Below are 23,219 nucleotides of genomic sequence, written 5' to 3' on the forward strand. Positions count from 1 at the left end.
TTCCACTGTACTCTTATACTTCACGACTCAGATGTTCCATTGTACACTTATACTTCACTGTATGATACACACTCAAGCATAGTTAGATGTATGTTTATGCTTGTATAGATGCATATAAATAATGATTGAAGGACTTAGGAAGGCTTGTCCGCCCTATTTCCTTTTCTTCGTTGAGATGTGGTCTGGTGGGATCGGATGTCCGTCTGAAGGTCGTTCAATTCATTAGTTATATATTATGTATACGAGCATAGACATACGAGTGTTCTTCAGTAAATTCAGTTAAGAGTCTATACCTCTAGTCTACACTTACATAAGAAACCCACTCCTTCCTAGTAACACACTATCCTCTATTTGGGATGCATCTTCGGGACGCGGCCTTCTCCGTCATCTAGTTGGTAACCAGAGTCTCCTGTAGGGAGAGTGGACATTGTGTGTATAGGCCTATACGGGATTGACAACCCCGCACCCTGACTGCTAGCTACAGTCCACGGCCTACCAAGCCAAGGGGTGACAAATGTCACATTATATAGATGCTTGTAGAGCATCTAGAACTCTAGTCAGTACGGTTACGAGTATCCTGGGTTGCCTTATAATTCATGGTTTTAAGGTAACAGTATTTCGTCAGCGATTTACACTGTATGCTGATGCCACCTTTTTCAGAGTCACACTGTTTTGACCTTGCTAGATGTATCTTTCATTTGATACCGTCTGGGGTTTGTTATCTCTGTTTGACCTTACATGATGTATCTTTCATTTGATACCGTCTGGGGTCTGTTATCTCTGTTTGACCTTACGAGATATACCTTTCATTTGGTATCGTCTGTGGTTTGTCTTCACTGTTTTGACCTTGCGAGATGTACCCTTCATTTGGTATCATCTGCGGTCTGTCTTCATCGTTATGACCTTGCAAGATGTACCTTCCATTTGGTATCGTCTTCGGTCTGCGTTCACTGTTTTAGATCTTACCAGTTGTACCTTTCATTTGGTACCTTCGGGGGTCTGTTTCTCCATTTTTTAGACTAAACCAGGAGTGTCGTTAGTTCGATTCTTTCCTGGAGTCTATGACTCTTTTGCCTTAGTCAGCAGTCCTCACTGCTAAGGCATATGTTATTCCCTGATGCCTCTGCTTTCTTTAATAATCAAATTCAGTATTTTGATATTATTAGCAATTAAGGGAAACTTCTTCTTACCACATTACACTGACCAGTCTTGGTAGAAGGCTGCTTTTATTAAAGAAAATATAGGATTTTCTGGAAGGAACTCTAATACACTGAAATCTCTTAAACTATCACTTTATTAAGTTATTTGAATGAAATGTCACTAAATGCTTATGAACTCACCAGCATTTGTAAAAATGCTGATACTCGCTTTTCAAATAACTTGTATTCTCAGGTTAGCATTAGACAGGTACATCCCCGGAGCTGTTGATGAAGATAGCTTAGTACCACGCTGTATTTATTCCATTACTTGTATTACTTTAAATTGTTGTAATGTAACCTTGTAAAACTATTACTATTAATGCAAGGTTTTGTTGTACTTTGATTACTATAATGCATGTGTTGTGATACTTGACATGACGTCATCCACCCCAGAACGTTTCCGCCGTTCCGGTTTTGGGGTGTGACGGATTGGTATTAGAGCATTGTTTATAGTGAGCTAAGTATATCAATTCATAAAAGATATACAGCCTATAAATGCAATGGGATAAAACACTCTGAACAATAAATTATACTTTAAAATATAACCATATTTTACCAAAGTATAATAACATCCGAAATCTAAGCACTCGAACACAAGTATCACAAGAAGAACAAGAATAAAAGTCTTTGGATGTTGAGCACTACAGAAAAATCTGGGCAGTTATGTAATCGTACGCTAGAATAAATGTAACCTGATCAACTACCTTTATTCGAGATGCGATGAACGTGTGCTCAGGAGTGATTGTGGTGTGCAATAGGTCTGAAACTTACCAACTAGGATTTGCTAGAGCCAAACATAAAGTTAAAATACTATAGGAGTATTTTAGAGTGCTAAAAGATTCACACTAATCCCAGAATGACATTCAGAAGATGAGAAAACAAACAAGAATTAAAATACCATAGGGGTATTTAGAATACATAGATAACCTGGTGTGAGAACTAAAAGATCCTTATTGACATACCTACAACTATAGAGGGTATACTTCCAAGGTTATACATAATAAGGACCCCATAGGCTAAGAATGTGTGGTTTCTCTCTATTTCCTTTTCCTCGTTGGGATGTGGTTCTAGAGTAGTATCACATATTCGAAGGCCTATCGGATCTAAGATATATATGATTTGTATACCCTGTGTAATTGTAGCAGGACTTGATGTGGATCATCCAGCGAAATGTTAATAATCTATTAGGATTCTTTAGAAATTTCCATTCTCGCACGAACCCTGCAGAAAACCCTACCCACTTCAGTGCATAACAGAAGAGTTGATTCCGACCCCGAAGAAGTTCATTCAGAAGATTTCCTGTTCGGAAATAAATGAACTGGGTCGAGACTATTGAATACACCAAGTGCCCATGTTCTTTTAGGGACATCGGTGAGAAACTCGCCTAAACTTCGAAGATTCCCAGTCATCCATCGCGAAGTGATGACACCCAGAGTTGGAATCAGAAGGAACGCGGAGTAGAAATTCAATATGTCCATACGAGAGGAGAATCCTAGGAAACTACCCGAAGGAAACCAACGCCGATTCCAGTCAAGGATACGAGGCAGACCGAGGGAGCCAGTACATGGAACCCCAAGAAGTGTCTTTTCCTCGTGTTCGTCACGCTAATACACCCATAAAATAATACAATTTAGTGAGTTAGTGGTTACACTGCTCACGCTACGTGTTAGGTAAATCGCCTTGTTCCCGTTGCTAGTAATATGCTTAGAGCGGATCCCCACACCTCTGTGAGGTTGTTTAGCCATAAGCCCTCATGAGCCTCTCTTTTCGCAGCTTCGTTCCGAACTGTTCTCAAATCTCTCCAGACCGGAGAGTGAAACCTTTCTCAGTATAAAGGTAACTTAGTAGGAACGACTCGCATCTTATGGCCTTTTTCCGATATTCATACACTCACTTCGATTACCAGGACTACATCATAGGGATGTAGGTCGACACTCAGACAACCAATACCCGAGGCACGGGAAAAATATTATGCCTAATACGTTCAGGACAGAAACGTCCAGGGTTAACCATCGTCTCTCATTACCTTGTATTCCTTTCCGTGTAGGAAAAACCATGCCACCGAAGAAGCGTAACCAATCCACAAGCAAGAAACCTACTCTCCTATTTGATGAAGCTACGTTCCAAGCTGCAGTTTCAGCAGCCGTAGCAGCTGTCATGGCTCACCTGAATGCTAACAACGCCAATGTTAGCAAGGTGCCTGTTGGAAATTCCAATTCTGACGATGGACAGCATCAATCCACACTTCCATACTCAGCCACCCAAGAACCTCAACTGAACCCACTAAAGAGAAAACTCAAGATAGAGGAGGGAAGTACCTCGGCTCAAGGACCTTCCGAAGAGCAACGAGCTGAGGCAGTCTGTACCCCTGTCAACCCTTCCCTCCCGACTCCAAGAAGACCGTATCTAGGAGACCTTCCCCACTGCAGCAGGTGCAGCTACCATCGTCATGGTGCCTGCCGTGAACTCTATTGTGCTAGGTGCCACATGAAGGGGCATACTGCTCGTGTATGCAGAACTCCGGTGGAACGTATTGCATCAATCGCCAATGCGGCGGCCACACAGGTTTGCCGCCTATGTGGTGAGTTCGGACACTTCAAGAAGGATTGCCCAACCGAAGGAAAAGACAAAGACACAGAAGGAGCCTGACACTACTGCTTAGGGAGAAACGTCAAGGAACTCGGTAGATTTTTGGTACGACTCTCGATCTCAGATAACAAAGCTAAATACATTAAAAGACTAATTCAATGTAAATTCTTTCCAGCAAGGCGAAAGTCGCAGCACTGTTATAAAATTTAAAAATTTATTAGGTAAAACTATAGTGGCTAAACATATACGTTACGGCCATGTATATTTAAGATGGACAGACCTAGAGTGAACGAATGCCGCCTCATCTCCTGTTCCTCGTTTGGTTGTGGATTTAGGGCGGGGTTGCTCAGTCAACAGTCCTCCCCACCTTAAATGTACATGACTAGTATATGTGAGGCGATTATAGAAACGCCTTGTGAGAATCCGTTCATGAAAAGATACTCTATTCGGAAACACTTAGAAATCTCTATAGTTCTGCGTCGAATCTATCGGTCCAAGTATCCGTGGTAGTGATACGTAGGACAAAACCCGAGACGCCTCGAACTGGTGTGCCTATTCGGCACATGTCTCTATCGATCTTCACTTTATATCATGTCGGAGTGTGCCAACTTCGACGACTCTATTGATCATGGTTTGATTTAGTGTAACCGTGTGTAAATCCTTAAGTGCTGTGTAAAAAGAACTTTCTCCATAGCCATATCGACAAATAAAGGTTCTTCCGAACCTGAACCTAACACAAATAAACCAACTTAATACGATCCGGCAATCATCCCTCTTATCTCAAACCTCCGAAGCACCCAAGGGAAGATACCATACACTGTTGACCGACCCCTCGTAGTCAGATGAACACCGAAGTGAGACACACTACAAGATACTCTAGAAGACGACATCCGACCGAAGCATACTCTGTATAATTTCCCCGAGAGACCCTTCGCACCTTGCACATTAGGTTCGTGAACCTAGAGAATAGAACTCATGAGACTGACCGCTATAATCAGGTATATGCATAAGGGCGGCATATAATTGAGATAAAAAAGATTAAAGGTGTGTGTTTCCTCCCTATTCCCTGTTCCTCGTTAGGTTGTGGGTTTGGGGTGGAGTCGCACAGCTGAACATCCCGCCGACCTCAACTGTATACTGCTCGCATACACGCGGTATTTGCGGTTAGGCTTAGTATGAGCTCTACCACGGACCTCTTAGCAAAGCACCTTCACCATATTCCATAACATAGGAGCCGAAGTCAACAAAATCACTACGGGTTGAACTCTTAAAAGTTCCGAGTGAGAAGACTCTATACTCACCAGATTTAACCTAGACCGAGAAAACCCAGAATCTTCGGATGAGTAGTTGCAGTATATGCCCGCACTACTCCGACACTTCGTCCACCTCGTTATAGACAAGTGGTGCCTATCATCCTCTACCCTATTGCATGGAGGAAATCGTCGTCGCCCTGTAGACGATGGAATACATTCTCCGAAGAGGACACTAGAATGCCGAGAACCACAGGATAACCTTCGCAGCCAAGAATACTTGGTAAAGTGCGAACGTAGTTGCGTTAAGCCTCGTGACCCTGGTTCCGAAGAGATTATAGACTTGACACCAGCCCTGGTGTTAGTCGAAGGGTTATGCAAGAGCACTCACTTTCCACGCTAGAATAAACCATAGTCTTGGAGATTCATTGGACTGTTAGGTGTTCCACGAATACTATCTCACGCAGAGATAGTAGAACCACCTCCCGAGATAGTCCAACGTTCATCTAGTGAAACCCTAACTCCTCTATCCTCAGGGTTCCCGTATCTCAAGCTTCGTTAGTGCAGGTTCATTTTGCACAAGCGCGAGATAGACACTCTATAGCAAACCGATAACCATAGTCACGCAACCCACTCGACGATCTAGAAAGCCTCTATCAGCCAGTTGAAAGAAAACACGAAACCGAAGATCACCTGAGCTTCCTAAGAACTAACCTGAAGGACTACACATCCAGTACAAGCGAGAACGTTAGGAACTTCGTAATGGCGATCACGCCAGTGTTGATCTTGCCATAGAAGTACACTATGTTCTTAGTACTGAAAAGCTCTACTCCTTTCCGAGAGCTTAGGACCATCCGAGAATCCTCATGGAGACATGGTCCGACCCTTTTCAGGCCACTACTACTTTCGGATATACCACAAGGTTCACATTCGATCGACTCACTTCTTAGACTTGATACGTGAATTCCCGACAACACTCTTCGTACCTCACTCATCTAGATAGAATCCATCGAGAACCCTAACCTTGTAGATACACCAGTTGGAACCCACTAGCTACACGAGAAGAAATCCGCATCCCGTACGCGAGGGTTTGTTGAAATGACAAACACAGACCAGAGATCACTTGGGGATGCGAGAACAACCACATAGGAAGTAATCTCTTACCTGTATTTGGCCATTCATACCTACTTCCTTGCCTAGATCTGAATTTCGGGACGAAATTCCCTCTAAAGGGGGGATGATGTGACAACCCAAGTTGCCCCGTTACATTTCTCCGTTACCGTTAACGGAATATTCCACTGTTCAAAAGTTCCGTTAATGAGAAGTCTTCAAGTTTAATTAACATTTCAATTGTGTATGTTTATATGCCGTTAAGTCGTGATAAAAGGAAATAAAATACATAGCACATATTTCCATTTACTTGGAAAATATTAGTTTATTATTACGACCACTAAATCGGGTGTGACCAAAAGCCCCGTTTAACGGCAGTATCGGGTAGACTGCCACTGTGTCCCAACTCAAAACCCTATATAAGGGTGAGTGGAGTCTATTGGAGACTTTTTACACTCTCTCTCTATACTCTCTCTCTAGACCCGTTTTCGCCCCGAAACCGCAACCAAACGCTTCCAAATAGTAAGTCCGCTTACCCTAGCTTATTCTAAACATATTGAATTGAGTTTATAGCCCAAAAATCGGACTTAGAAGCAATGAAAAGGGAGTTTACGGCCTAAGAATCTCCTTAGGCCGTAAACACCCAAAATGAGGCCAAAATGACCCAAACTTGTCCATATAGGCTTGGAAATAAATTAAGGGGATTGCCTAGGAGTGTTTATACATCAAAACACAATGATTTAGGGGACAAAAGAGAGTTTACGGCCCAAGCACAAGCTTAGGCCGTAAACACCTCAAAATCATGTTAAAAGGCCCCCAAAACACTCCCAAACCATCCTTAGGCTTCATACATAATTTAGGGACTTGGTATTTTGGGTTTAGATCACTAAAACACATCAAAATGAAGGATAAAAATGAGTTTACGGCCCAAGCACATGCTTAGGCCATAAACTCCCCAAACATGCCCAAAATGTTGGTTTTTGTCCCCCAAATGGCCTTAGACTATTTCTATAAAATGCTAGAAAGGATTTAAGGACTTAAACACAAGGAAAATGAGGGATTTCTTGGAGTTTACGGCCCAAGCATTTATCTAGGCCGTAAACTCCCCAAAACCCCCTCAAATGTTGGTTTTAATCACCCAAAATAGCATCACACTTCATTAGAAATCACTAGAAAGGCATTAGGGGCTTGAAACATCACCAAACTCAATGATTTAGAGTTTACGGCTGTAAACTCCTTTAGGAGTTGTTCTTAGGCCGTAAACTCCATTATAAGGCCCTTAGGAACCTCAAATCCACTCATGCCCTTTAGGAAAAATGCTTAGAATAATTCAATGAACAAGCTAGAAGCATCAAACACCCAAGAATAAGACCTTGGGAGTTTACGGCCGTAAACTCCCTTAGGTTGGGCCGTAAACTCCTTGTTTGGTCCATGTTGGCGTTTTAAATCCATTTACACACTTGATATGTGAGTATAGCAAAGTCCCACAACTGATAAGAGACCCTTAGCACCCGTAAACGCTACCCGGGACCCCAAACACTCAACCAAAAGTGTTTTTCCACTCCTTTGAGTGTGTATAATTGTTTAATTAGTATATTATATGCTAATTGTATGTGAACATATGTTATCATATGTTAAAATAGGTCCTTGTGTGTGTTCAAGTCCTTGCATGACCCCCGAACGCCCAATCGGCACTTTCGTCGGACCTACTTACACCAAGTGAGTTCATAGCCCTGAATGAACCTTTTAAATGCTTTTAAATGTTTTATAGGGGGGAATACAAGTTAAACATGCCAGTTATCATGTCAATCGCATATGATTGATAACCCGCGTGCACAAGATTTTACCACTTTTACACTGTTTTACCGAGTGGGACACTAAAATGACTTTTACCTGTTTCATAACTTTTACTTATACTGATTTATTCAAATTCATCCTAAATTGGTTTATGAAAGATCCTCTAAGGTTTTAAACGTATTTTACAAAGGAATACAATTTGTGATTTTCTCTGTACATAAAGGCTTTTCATTAAAGATTTCCCTTTTTGACTTATACTTTTACTTGTTAAACGCTGCTGCTTCACTTATACTTATTTTATACTCTGACTCGGTAACACTTTCACTTATACCTATAGTCGCTTATACTTGATGACGCTTATACTTATTCACGCTCTTACTGAGTGATACGATTTCTCCTTCACTTATACTGGATAACGACTTTACTCCACTTATACTTGATAAACGTTCTTACATCACTTATTGTCGTCTCGGCTTCGTGATACACTTATACTTGGTACGCTTATACTTCATGGTTCGATTATCCCACACTGTACACGTATACTTCACGACTCGGATGTTCCACTGTACTCTTATACTTCACGACTCGGATGTTCCACTGTACTCTTATACTTCACGACTCGGATGTTCCACTGTACTCTTATACTTCACGACTCAGATGTTCCACTGTACACTTATACTTCACTGTATGATACACACTCAAGCATAGTTAGATATATGTTTATGATTGTATAGATGCATATAAATAATGATTGAAGGACTTAGGAAGGCTTGTCCGCCCTATTTCCTTTTCTTCGTTGAGATGTGGTCTGGTGGGATCGGATGTCCGTCTGAAGGTCGTTCGATTCATTAGTTATATATTATGTATACGAGCATAGACATACGAGTGTTCTTCAGTCAATTTAGTTAAGAGTCTATACCTCTAGTCTACACTTACATAAGAAACCTACTCCATCCTAGTAACACACTATCCTCTATTTGGGATGCATCTTCGGGACGCGGCCTTCTCCGTCGTCTAGTTGGTAACCAGAGTCTCCTGTAGGGAGAGCGGACATTGTGTGTATAGGCCTATACGGGATTGACAACCCCGCACCCTGACTGCTAGCTACAGTCCACGGCCTACCAAGCTAAGGGGTGATAAATGTCACATTATATAGATGCTTGTAGAGCGTGTAGAACTCTAGTCAGTACGGTTATGAGTATCCTGGGTTGCCTTATAATTCATGGTTTTAAGGTAACAATATTTCGTCAGCGATTTACACTGTATGCTGATGCCACCTTTTTTAGAGTCACATTGTTTTGACCTTGCTAGATGTATCTTTCATTTGATACCGTCTGGGGTCTGTTATCTCTGTTTGACCTTACATGATGTATCTTTCGTTTGATACTGTCTGGGGTCTGTTATCTCTGTTTGACCTTACGAGATATACCTTTCATTTGGTATCGTCTGTGGTTTGTCTTCACTGTTTTGACCTTGCGAGATGTACCCTTCATTTGGTATCGTCTGCGGTATGTCTTCATCATGATGACCTTGCAAGATGTACCTTCCATTTGGTATCGTCTTCGGTCTGCATTCACTGTTTTAGATCTTACCAGTTGTACCTTTCATTTGGTACCTTCGGGGGTCTGTTTCTCCATTTGTTAGACTAAACCAGGAGTGTCGTTAGTTCAATACTTTCCTGGAGTCTATGACTCTTTTGCCTTAGTCAGCAGTCCTCACTGCTGAGGCATATGTTATTCCCTGATGCCTCTGCTTTCTTTAATAATCAAATTCAGTATTTTGATATTATTAGCAATTAAGGGAAACTTCTTCTTACCACATTACACTGACCAGTCTTGGTAGAAGGCTTCTTTTATTAAAGAAAATATAGGATTTTCTGGAAGGAACTCTAATACACTGAAATCTCTTAAACTATCACTTTATTAAGTTATTTGAATGAAATTTCACTAAATGCTTATGAACTCACCAGCATTTGTAAAAATGCTGATACTCGCTTTTCAAATAACTTGTATTCTCAGGTTAGCATTAGACAGGTACATCCCCGGAGCTGTTGATGAAGATAGCTTAGTACCACGCTGTATTTATTCCATTACTTGTATTACTTTAAATTGTTGTAATGTAACCTTGTAAAACTATTACTATTAATGCAAGGTTTTGTTGTACTTTGATTACTATAATGCATGTGTTGTGATACTTGACATGACGTCATCCACCCCAGAACGTTTCCGCCATTCCGGTTTTGGGGTGTGACAGTTGTGTGTCTAGTATACTTTAGGTTGAATACCTAGATAAATATTAAATAGACACAAGCACTAGAATATTTTAGGAGACATGCCTTATATTCTATTATGTGCTAAATGATAAATAATATAACATGCCTTAGGTAGCTTACTTATATTGCTATTACTTGAGGAACTTAAAGGTTTGTTGCTGACCCTGGTTTGGAAGAGGAAATTTAATGTGATTGAAGTATAATTGGATGAGATTAATGTTTTGGTGTAATCCATGAAGTTGCTCCACCACTAACCAGATTGCAGTAGTGATTGCTTACAGAGTTAGAAGAGCTGATAATGGTGATAAATACTTAGATGATATCGAAATTGATGTTGTGCGAGATTAAGAAGATTTCTATGAATATTAAAGGGAAGGATAACAAAGTCTTCAGACTCAATGGGTCAATAATTTGTCTAACATTGTGATATAGTATGCAATTCAAGTGGTATGGTAAGAGCTGATATGTAACCCTATACAAGATGCTCAGACTTAGTATTTAATAATACTGAGTGACAATTGACTTCTATCACATCCTTATGAAAGTTACATTGTGTGTTAAGCCGACGTTAACATGCATGATTAGGATGGTGAAATGAGCCATTTAGTTGTGAAAAGCTGAATGACTTACTAGTCAGAGTAAGATAGAGTATACAGTTGAAGAAGATATACAGTCATAGTATTGTATGAGAAGAGATGTTGTTGTTAGGAATGACTGATAACCAAGTCGAAGCTAGTAGAACATGCTAAGATGCAGTTAAAATGCAGACTTGCTAGGATATATGCCTATGAAGTAGACTTAAAAGATACACCCATAAGAAGAAAACTCTCCCATATAAAGGAATGACGATGTCATGAAAGGATAATGAAATGAATAAATGTGCATGGTGACTTGCATGACTTAGAAAATGATGCAGATAGTTGTAGACCGTTTGTCTCCACACTACTAAAGTAAATTCTGGTATAGTATGCATTGTAGAGTATACACTACCCGAGAAAGAATTTATATGAAGAATTTGGAAGTGGAATTCCTATAGACCTAGGAAAAGTATTAGGATATGCTAGATCGAGCATCTAAGTAAAAAGGATTTTAGAAGGAGAGTATAGGAAATCCAAGATATGTTTGGAAGAAACGTGAAATCCCCAGTTGAGTCTAGGAGAAATTGTTGTATATATTTATTTGAACGCATTCGTGTGTAATAAGTTGCATTGTGACAACTTTTGTATGGTGACTTGGGAACTGTGACACAATACTTGGGACGAGTATGAGTATGTGTGAACAATAGTAGAGGCCAATACTACTGGAAGCATAGGACTTACATTTGGATCAGGGAAAGTCACAAGGTTACCAAGAAACTAGTAATTGATTCCGTTTTTGTTCAAGCATATCATTACCTGTGACATCCCTAATTTCACGGCTAGAAAAGACCGATTTGTTTATGCTTTGTTTTAAAATAAGAGTAATCTTTTAAAGAAAACAGTTGCGGAATTTGTTCCCAAGATAAAATATGATAAGAATTCATCAAAGCATTTCTTTAAAGAAATTTATTTTCATTAAATAAGAAAATATCAGGATGTCATGTTCTGATACAGACCAAAAGCATAAACAGTATAAAATAGACCTTACAACAATTATTTATAACTACCGATCTATAATCCAAAATCTCTCGTCAAGTCCACCAACTTATACTCTTGTGCCATTACCTATAATGCAAAGAAAACTAAGTGGGTCAGACTGGCCAGCCTGGTGAGCGTATAGGGTTTTCAACCCATAATAATATACTCATTATATTCAATCATCAAATAATCAACCCAATTACCCATCCCCATTATCTTCTTTATTTCCTAAGGTTTTACCCTAAGAATCGACTATCCTTCCTTCATTCACTCCTAAGGATTTACCTAAGAAATTGGCACGAAGTCCATTGCTACCAAAGTTTATCTATCAAGTACTAAATCCATAGCTATCAGACACTAAATCCATAGTCACCAAGGTTTATTTAACAGGTGCTAACTCCATAGTCACCAAGATTCACTTAATTGGTGCTAACTCCATAATTGTCGGAGTTTATCTCATTTATTGACAGTGTTGGTTCCAAGACATTCTCTAGCAATATATATCAATGGGTTTTTAGAGTACACCGGTGAACATTAAATCCACAACACCTACAAGTTGCGAGCTTGCTAGTGTTCCACAGGACTATCTAGAATAGTCTGTGGTTGTCATCCCTGCTCTGATGAATGATGGGGGCTATTGTTTGGGTAAACGTTTCACTCATTTATCACCTGTCACCCTCATCTCATGATCTATATCATCTTTCGTCTCATCCTCAAACTGATCTTTCCTCACACACCAAATATTTCATCTATCCAGGTTCTAACAAACATATTTGTAAATATAAGTCACATATATAGTTTAAATCATTTAAGAACCTGTATAAAACATTCATTCAACAAACATCTCAAGTAAACCAACAACATATAAACACATAGCATATAGTTCAAAGGAAATACTTCATATCTATGCGGTAGAAGAAAGTAACTACACACTCATACCAAACATATACTTAATACATTCAAACAATATTTGTTTTAAATTGTGTTTATGAAAGAGACTATACACTCACACAAAACATATACTTAATACACTCAAACAATACTTGTCTTAAAATCATGTTATGAAAGGGACTATACACTCACACAAAACATATACTTAATACATTCAAACAATACTTGTATTGAAATCGTGTTATGAAAGGGACTATACACTCACCTGATTAGAAGATGATCGGACAACACTGTGGCTGGTAGAAGTAGTATTCTTTGGTGAAACCGGGAGATCTTCACAAAAACTGGGCTTCTCGTGAGCAGAGCTTCAGCTCAGAAACTCTTTTCTTCTCGGGATCTTCGAGGCTTCGGGACTTGATTTGCATCTCGGGATGATACCAGTGCTTTGGGGGTACTTCTTTTCATAAAAATCGAGGTAATATGGGTGACAGAAGGGTGAATTAGCAACCTCGATCGGCTGCCCCTTCAAATCTATTTATAGGGCTAATTTCTCATTTTCCATGTCGTGTGCACTTTTTCTACATCGTGGGTTTGGTCGTTACTACATGCTTTATCACAAGTTGAGTCTAGAAGAACCCAGGACGGGTCAGAAAAGATGCCACGTCATGGGCACTGTTTCCACGTCGTGGCCACTGACACAACTTTGGGGTTCACGCCCCAAACTTCAGAAAATCATAACTTTCACATACGAACTCCGTTTTTAACGTTCTTTATATCTACAGGTAGGTGATAATATGATCTACAACTCTTATTTAGACTCTGTTGGCTAATTTTGACTTTATTTTTAATATATTATAAATATATTACTTCTATATTATTTTTAGTAGGCCAGGACAGAAAAACTCCATTAGAAATCCATAACTTCTTCGTTATAACTTGGATTTCGGTGTTCTTTATATGTACGAAATCCTTGTAACATATACTATAACTTAGTTAAGATTATTCATTCTAAATAATCTTCTATAAAAGAGTCATTTTTGATGCTTATCGTTGTAAATTGACTAGCCCTGATCTACGAGTGTTACAATTATCTCCCCCTTAGGATGATTATGTCCCGAAATCATCAACAAAATTGTGCTTGTATACTGTTTCCATACGTTATCTCTTCATCCTAGGTAATAATCGTAACTTCTATGTTTCTTCGACTAAGTATCTTACTCTTGGACTTCTTAAGCACATGCGATGCTCAATCTTGCCCCTGCTCTTTTCGTACTATGTTAGACTTTCAATCATAACCTCCAAGTTACAAAATATGTCTTCATTGTGGACTCTTTCTTCTTCTTAGGATAAGTACTTTCCTTTATCTATTGTAACAGATCGATGGGTCATGTTCTAATGACCTCTCATTGTATGAAGCAACGTTTAGACTCAAGTCTCTTAGAGTCAAATTCCATAATGGAATATACCTTCCCACATATTCGAATGTGATATAATCATATTTTAGCATGTAGCATCTCTGGCTACAAACTTCTTTATCAATGAGTGCGATGATATCGGTCGCATTGATTTCAATCTTCTGACCTCAGTCAGATGCTACATCGAACTTGGTTCTCCGAACCACGTAACAAACTCATCGTAGTCTGACTCAATTTGATATGACCACTAGGGTCGAAATAACAATCATCTCATTAGTCATTACTGAAATGATGGTAACGACATACTTGAATAAACGAGACCAATCACTAGCTTCTTGGTAACCTTGTGACTTTCCTTGAGCCAAGTGTGAGTCCTATGCTTCCGGTAGTATATGCATCTACTACCTTTCACACCTACTCATACTCGTCCCAAGTATTGTCCAACAGTCGACCAAGTCACCATATAAGAAAATCACACAATCATTCAACACATCAGATATCAAAACTAGGGTTTATATTATTTCTTGAAACGATTACACAAAGGTTCAAGTTCACCCTATACTACGCCTCTAATAGGCTATACTTCTTGATAAAGACGTTATATATTAATATGAAGTCTTCACCCTTGAATCCTCGTGTTGTTTACATCTTCATCGAGGATCATGCGGAATTCCTTTAGCTATGCTGGTTCATTCTTTTTTGGGCAATATCTAGAAAAATTCCCTTCCTTATTACACCCGTAGCACACCTTCTTGTCAGATGTGCAATTGTTAGTGTAATGGCCTTTCCTTCCACATTTGTACCAAGTCACCTCTTCTTCGCATCTCTCATAATGCTTCAGTGGTACCATTAGCTTTGTAGCTTCTTCCCTCTTTGGGCAGTCCTTCTTGAAGTGCCATGCCTCATTCCATTCGTAACATACCCTTTCATTCGTTGGCATAATGTCCATGCTTTCCACACTTAAAACATGTCACCTCCTCGCCACATTTTCCAGGGTTTTTCTTTTTGCATTTTCCGCACCATTTTTCTTTACCTCCCTTTTTTCTAGACTTTGAGAACATGTACTTTTGTTGGACCTCAAGACTCCTCAAATTTACACTTTTTTCCAAGTTCAAACTTGTTGGTGGTTCTGTCGTCGATCATTTCTTCAACTAACTTAACAACCTAGATAGTTGCCTCAAGAATAGGTGCCCGGCGTACCGGCACAACAAGTTCGTCCTTACTTTGTTGAAGTAAACACCTTTTTTATTTCATCTATTGATCCAACATCATCTGCACCATTGCGTATACTCCTGCCATCGTGATTGGCTTGGGTGCAACTATTATTTCTGGTGCACTCCCAATCCCTTGTGACTCAGGCTGCGGGTTATCATTTTCCAGTCCGCTTAGTGTGCTTTCCATTTTGATCTAAACGTCGAATAAGGTGAATTTAGATCCTCATTAACGATAGATATTTAAATCATCCTTATCACTCCAAAACGTTTACATGCTAGTTCCAATACTGTAGTTGTACGCTTATAATCCTAAACATATATGGTTTCAAGATCTGGTCGGCAACAGACTATAGATCCAAACAAACAACTTCATGTATGGCAAACATACAGCATTCAGCACATAAAAGCATTTTTTACATCTTTCCTAAAATATAATAGTGCTCGTATCTAAAATATGGTAGACACTCATCCCACGATCATTACTTATCATTCTAAGTTTAAGTCTAGAAATCCTACAAATTCCTAATTCGCATAAACTAATGCTCTGGTACCAACTGTGACATCCCTAATTTCATGGCCAGAAAAAACCGATTTGTTTATGCTTTGTTTTAAAATCAGAGTAATCTTTTAATGAAAACAGTTGTGGAATTTGTTCCCAAAACAAAATATGATAAGAATTTATCAAAACATTTCTTTAAAGAAATGTATTTTCATTAAATAACAAAATCTAGGGATGTCATGTTCCGATACAGACCAAAAGCATAAACAATATAAAATAGACCTTAAAACAGTTATTTATAACTACTGATCTATAATCCAAAATCTCTCGTCAAGTCCACCAACTTAACAAAATCTTGGGAGCCTGGTGAGCATATAAGGTTTTCAACCCACAATAATATATTTATTATATTCAATCATCCTACAATCAACCCAATTACCCATCCCCATTATCTTCTTTATTTCTTAAGGTTTTACCCTAAGAATCGACTATACTTCCTTCATTCATTCCTAAGGATTTACCTAAGGAATTGGCACAAAGTCCATTGCTGCCAAAGTTTATCTATCAGGTACTAAATCCATAGCTATCAGGCACTAACTCCATAGTCACCAAGGTTTATGTAACAGGCGCTAACTCCATAGTCACCAAGGTTCACTTAACTAGCACTAACTCCATAGTCGTCGGGGTTTATCTCATTTATTGACAGTATTGGTTCCGAGATATCCTCTAGCAATACATATCAAGGGGTTTTTAGAGTACACCGGTGAACATCAAGTCCGCAACACCTACAAGTTGTGAGCTTGCTAGTGTTCAACGTGACTGTCTAGAATACTCTGTGGTTGTCATCCCTACTCTGATGAATGACGGGGGCTATTGTTTGGGTAAAGGTTTCACTAATTTATTACCTGTCACCCTCATCTCATGATCTATATCATCTTTCATCTCATCCACAAACTGATCTTTGCTCACACACCAACTATTTCATCTACCCATGTTCTAACCAACATATTTGTAGATATAAATCACATATATAGTTTAAATCATTTAAAAACCTATATAAAACTTCATTCAACAAACATCTTAAGTAAACCAACAACATATAAACACATAGCACGTATTTCATAGCAAACACTTCATATCTATGCAATAGAAGAAAGTAACTACACACTGACACAAAACATATACTTAATACATTCAAACAATATTTCTATTGAAATCATGTTTATGAAAGAGACTATACACTCACACAAAACATATACTTAATACATTCAAACAATACTTGTGTTAAAATCATGTTATGAAAGGGACTATACACTCACACAAAACATATACTTAATACATTCAAACAATACTTGTATTAAAATCATGTTATGAAAGGGACTATACACTCACCTAATTAGAAGATGATCAGACAGCACTACGGCTTGTAGAAGTAGTATTTTTCGGTGAAACCAGGAGATCTTCACAAAAACCGGGCTTCTCGCGGACAGAGCTTCAGCTCGGAAACTCTTTTCTTCTCGGGATCTTCGAGGCGTCGGGACTTGCTTCGCGTCTCAGGATGATAATAGGGCTTGGGGGTACTTCTTTGCATGAAAATCGAGGTAATATGGGTGAGAGAAGGGTGAATTAGCAACATTGGCCAACTGTCGCTTCAAATCTATTTATAGGGCTAATTTCTCATTTTCCACGTCGTGGGCACTTTTTCCACATTGTGGGTTTGGTCGTTACTTCGTGCGCTATTTCCACGTCGTGGGCACTATTTCCACGTTGTGGCCACTGACACAGCTTTGGGGTTCGCGCCCCGAACTTCAGAGAATCATAATTATTGCATAAGAAGTCTGTTTTCGACGTTCTTTATATCGATGTGTAGGTGAGAATATGCTCTACAACTCTTGTTTAGACTCTGCGGGCTAATTTTGACTTTATTTTTAATATATTATAAATATATTACTTTTATATTATTTTTAGTAGGCTGGGATAGGAAAACTTCATTAGAAATTCTTAACTTCTTCATACGATGTCCATTTTCGTCTGTATTTTTACCGTTGGACTACTATTGAAGAGATCTTCGATTCTCGTTTAGATTGTTTCAGATAAAAATCACTCGATCTCATATTCGAGTATTCGGGCTGCATACCGCCAAGTCGAAACTTCGGAAAATCATAACTTCCTCATACAATGTCAGATTTGGGCGTTCTTTTTATGCACACTCTCGTCTTAACATATTGTACAAATTTCGTTTAGATCACTAAGGATAGATATCGCTCTATCTTAAATTTATATTTTACGTCATTCAGTGTCGTGTCGATTCTGTCATGAAAGTTTGACAGGTCATAACTTCTTCGTTATAACTCGGATTTCGGCGTTCTTTATATGTACAGAATCCTTGTAACATATACTACAACTTAGTTAATATTATTCATTATAAATAATATTATATCAAAGAGTCACTTTTGATGCTTATCGTCTCTAAATTGACTAGCCCTGATCTACCGGTGTTACATTACCTTCGTTTCGGTGATGACTAAGAAGATGGTTTTCATTCAGACCTTAGTGGTCATAAAGAATCGATTTTGATTGATATAAATGTTAAAAGTGAATTGATTGGTTCATAGAACCATGCTTGTGTATTGCTGAAACTTTAGTTGGAAGATTGAAGAAGGAGATGGTCGAGGTAGTCGATAGAAGTATAACAGTATTCATTAAAGGATTAAGCAACCATTATCTAGAGATGCTACTTGTTATGAAAATATTAAATTACATTAGAACATGAAAGAAGGTGTCTTTTGTGATAATGTTTGACTAATAGAAACTAGAGTATGGTTCGTTGTGTATCTTTAGAATATGACTATTCGAGTTGTGAAACGTTATGAAATAAAAGGTCACTAAAATATGACCATTCGAGTTGGTGATGTAACAAAGGTGAAGACCTTATATTGGGTTGTGTCTATAAACATAATTTAAGAAGATGCAAGAGTCTACAATGAGAATTGAGTTTTTAACTCGGAGATTAGGACCGAAGGCCCAATAGATAATGAAGAGCGAGTGTAGGTTTCAGCATCACCATCAATTAAGAAGTTTGAAGAGTTTGACAATCGTTTGGCAAGACAAAAGCTAAAGGATGTACATTTCAGATTACTATAGAGGATGAACGCGAGGACTCAAATGTTGCGACTGGTTCATTTCTCATCAATTCTAGACCTGCTCACATCTTATTTGATTATGGTGCCTCAGATTCTTTTGTGTCTAATGAATTTGCAAATTCTTTTCAAATTGCTTGTTATACATTCGCCCAATCATTTCATGTAGATACCGCAGGAAGTGTATCGTTACTTACTGATAAAATCTATAAATACGGTGTCATAGAAATTTAAGGTTACAATTTCTTGCTAACTTGGTTCCTATCCCCTTTCCTAACTTTGATATTATTATCGGCATGGATCGATTGTCAAAGAATCGCGCATAACTCTTGTGTTACGAAAAGATGGTACACATCCCTATCTAAGGGAAGAATCTTATTCGTGACGACGATGAACAAAGACTTAAAATCTTAAAAATAATTATTTTCCTAAAAACTCGTAAATTTATGTCAAAGGTATATTATACTTATATAGCCTATATAGTGGATATCTCAAAAGAAGGGAAGAAAATTGTAAATGATGTTCCTATTATTAATAATAAATATCCTGATATTTTCCATGATGATGTGCCTGGATTACCCCCGAATAGGCAATTAGAATTCTGAACTGACTTTATGTCTAGTGCTTCTCCAACTGCCAAAGACTTTTATACAAAATAATAACATTTGGATAATTGTCAACCGACTGACTAAGAGTGCCCATTTTCTAGCCATGCATGAAATAGCTCCAATAGAGAAATACACACAAGTATACTTGGATGAAACTATTGCGAGACATGGTGTGTTGCTAAAGATTATTTCCAATCATGATAGTGGCTTCACTTCTCATTTTTGGGCAAGTATGGAATGTGAATTGGGATCTCATATCGCTCTCAACACAACTTATCATCCCCAGACAGATGGTTAGACGACGAGAACAATCCAAACAGTGGAAGATATACTAAAGGTGTATGAAGTACTATATGAACGTAAATGTCATACTCCGTTATGTTGGCGTTATGTAAGACAGAAAGTCCTTGGTGGTCCTAAAATGATTCAAGATACCACTGACAAGATTCAAATTGTACGACAACGAATGAAGCAGCTCAGGATCGACAAAAGTCCTATGGAGAAAAGAAGATATGACCCATATAATTATAGGTGGGTGATTTTGTGATGCTAAAGATATCCCCATGGAAAGGTATTATGCGATTTGGGAAGAAAGGAAAACTGAGTCCTACATCTGCTGGACTTTTCAAAATCGTCCAGAGAATTGGTAAGCAAGCATACCGCTTGGAATTATCTGAAAAATCTGGCAGATATTCATGATGTATTTCATGTGAGTTATCTGCGTAAATGTTTGAGCATACATGATGAAACAATTTCGTTATTCGAGGTGAAATTGGATAATAAATTAAGATATGTAAAAGAGCCTGAAGAGATCATAAACGAAAGAACGACTGAAAGGTCCTGTTTATCCGAGGTGAAATTGGATAATAATGAAGAAATGGAGTTGATGCTTGTCAAGTGGAAACACCATCAAGGCCCAAATTATACATAGGAAAATAGAATGAGATAAGAGCGAAATATCCCCATTTGTTTAAATCATTGTAATTTCGGGGATGAAATTCTCAAAAGGAGGAGGTATTTGTAACATACACGTTAATAACCATGTATAATTATCATGTTTTTGGTAAGCTTGATAGCTTAAAAGTGAATATTCATATATAATATATGATTTTGAGCATTGCGTTCTTACAAGATAGTTTTATAAGATTTGAAGTAAAACTATGTTTAGAATCATTCGAAAAGTGATGGGAAGTCTTATGAGATTCCGATGAAAAAGTCAATTATCAAAATTAACGTACATTTAAAATTGAAAGTTTTAAATTATCTCGTTAAAAGAATTTAGGTGAAAACCTCATTGAAATCCGAGTTATAACGAAGAAGTTATGACTTATAGAAGTTCTGCGATAGAACCACCACGACGTCGTATGACGTAAAACGTGAGTTTATGCTAAACTACTTTTTAGCTTTAGTAATCTAAATGAAAATCATAGTATTCATTAAACCGAGAACTTTCATAAAAAGATCGTCCAAAAACCCTCGGTTTTGTCAAAGAAAGTCATTTTTAGACATGAAGTGCTGCCCAAATTATCATTTTATCATTCGGTTATTTCATAGTGAGTTCAATATAGGGATGGTTGTATGTTATGTGTTATATGTTCAATGTGCTTTCCTGAGTTATTCTGGTTTTATACCATTGATCATGTAAAGCATGACTCGTATCATATTTGGTATCGGACTTAAGCCTTTGGCCACATAGAGCATGTCTCGTATTATTCTGTTATCGAATTTATGCCTTTGGCCATGTAGAGCATGTCTCATATCACTTCTGATATTGGATTTGTTCCTTTGGCCATGTAGATCATGACTCGTATAACTTCTGGTATTGGCATAGGGCTATGTAGAGCATGTCTCATATCACTTCTGATATTGGGTTGAAGTTTTATTGATGTATATCAAGTTGAAATTGTTATGTCTCATTGATTTTAAATCTTTGAATCAAATTATTAGTTGATTTGGAAAGCCTGACATATGATACACATATGCCTTTGTTGTTCTTTGTCCCTCTTTGTTTTTGTCATATATATATATATATATGTATGTATATATATATATATATATATATATATGTATGTATGTATGTATGTATGTATATATATATATATATATATATATATATATATATATATATATATATATATATATATATATATCAATTCGATAGAAACAAAGAGGGACAAAGAACAACGAAGGTATATGTGTATCATATGTCAGGATTTCCAAATCAACTAATAATTTGATTCAAAGATTTACAATCAATGAGACATAACAATTTCAACTTGATATACATCAATAAAACTTCAACCCAAGTGGCACAAAAAATACAATTTCAGATTATCATTTTGCTAGAATATACAGGCTTTCAGCCCTACACACACACACACACACACACACACATGTATATATATATATATATATATATATATATCATAGCGTTATCTTGTAACTGTTATTGAACTCACTAAGTGTTACCCGTTTATCCCTCTCAGTGTTTAACTATTGCAGCTAATAAGCATCCAATATAGTCATATACTTTTGGAAGATGTAGAATAGATAATATTATAACTTTTACACTTAGTGTATAAATTCCTAGGAATTTATGTAATATATATATATATATATATATATATATATATATATATATATATATATAACTTTGTAAAAATCGTAATAGTTGGTTTGTATCCAGACGATTGTAAATTATATTATGAATATGCATGTAGCATGTTTGGAGTAATAATATTGTAAAATTTTAGAGAAGGGGTTTCTCTCATAAGAGGATATGTTGGGTTATCCTTTAAGGATATCCCCTTCACCACGAGGTTCCCTTCCTCTACTTGATGTCTTATGAAGTGGTGCTTTCTCAAGATATGCCTGGATCTTCCATGATCTCTCGGTTCCTTGGTTAAGACAACCGTCCCTTCATTGTTGCAAAAAATTTCCACAAGCACCTTTATTGATGGAATAACTCCAAGATCTCTGATGAAGTTTTTCAACCATATCACCTCTGTCGCTGCTTTGCTTGCTGATATGTACTCTGATTCACATGTTGAATCAGCTACAGTCTCCTGCTTGGAACTTTTCCACGTTACTGCTCCTCAATTCAGGGTAAACACCCAACCATGTCACTGAGAGCAGAAACTATCTCTTTCGATTTGAAAACTGGTGTCACTATACCTTGTCACTCTCAAGTCATCACTCCCACCAAGGGTAAGGACCCGATCCTTAGTCCTCCACACATACTTGAGAATATTCTTAACCGCAGTCCAATGAGCTTTACTAGGGTTCCCTTGATATCTGCTAACCATGCTCAAAGCAAAGGCCACATCAAGGAAAGTACAATTCATAGCATACATGATCGAGCCAACTGCATAAGCATATGGAATTCGACTCATTTATGCTATCTCAGCCTCTGTACTCGGACTCTGAGTCTTACTGAGTTTGGTATTTCTTAGGATAGGTAGGTTACCATTCTTGGAGTTCTCTATGCCGAAACGCTTTAACTCCTTGTCCAAGTTGGTACTTTGACTAAGTCCTATTAGTCTTCTACTTCTATTTCTCAATATCCTTATCCCTCGGATATAGGTAGGTTCTCCGAGGTCCTTCATAGAGAAACACTTCC

Source organism: Lactuca saligna, chromosome 4 (assembly GCF_052625555.1).
Source record: "Lactuca saligna cultivar CGN05327 chromosome 4, ASM5262555v1, whole genome shotgun sequence".
Taxonomy (NCBI): Eukaryota; Viridiplantae; Streptophyta; class Magnoliopsida; order Asterales; family Asteraceae; genus Lactuca; species Lactuca saligna.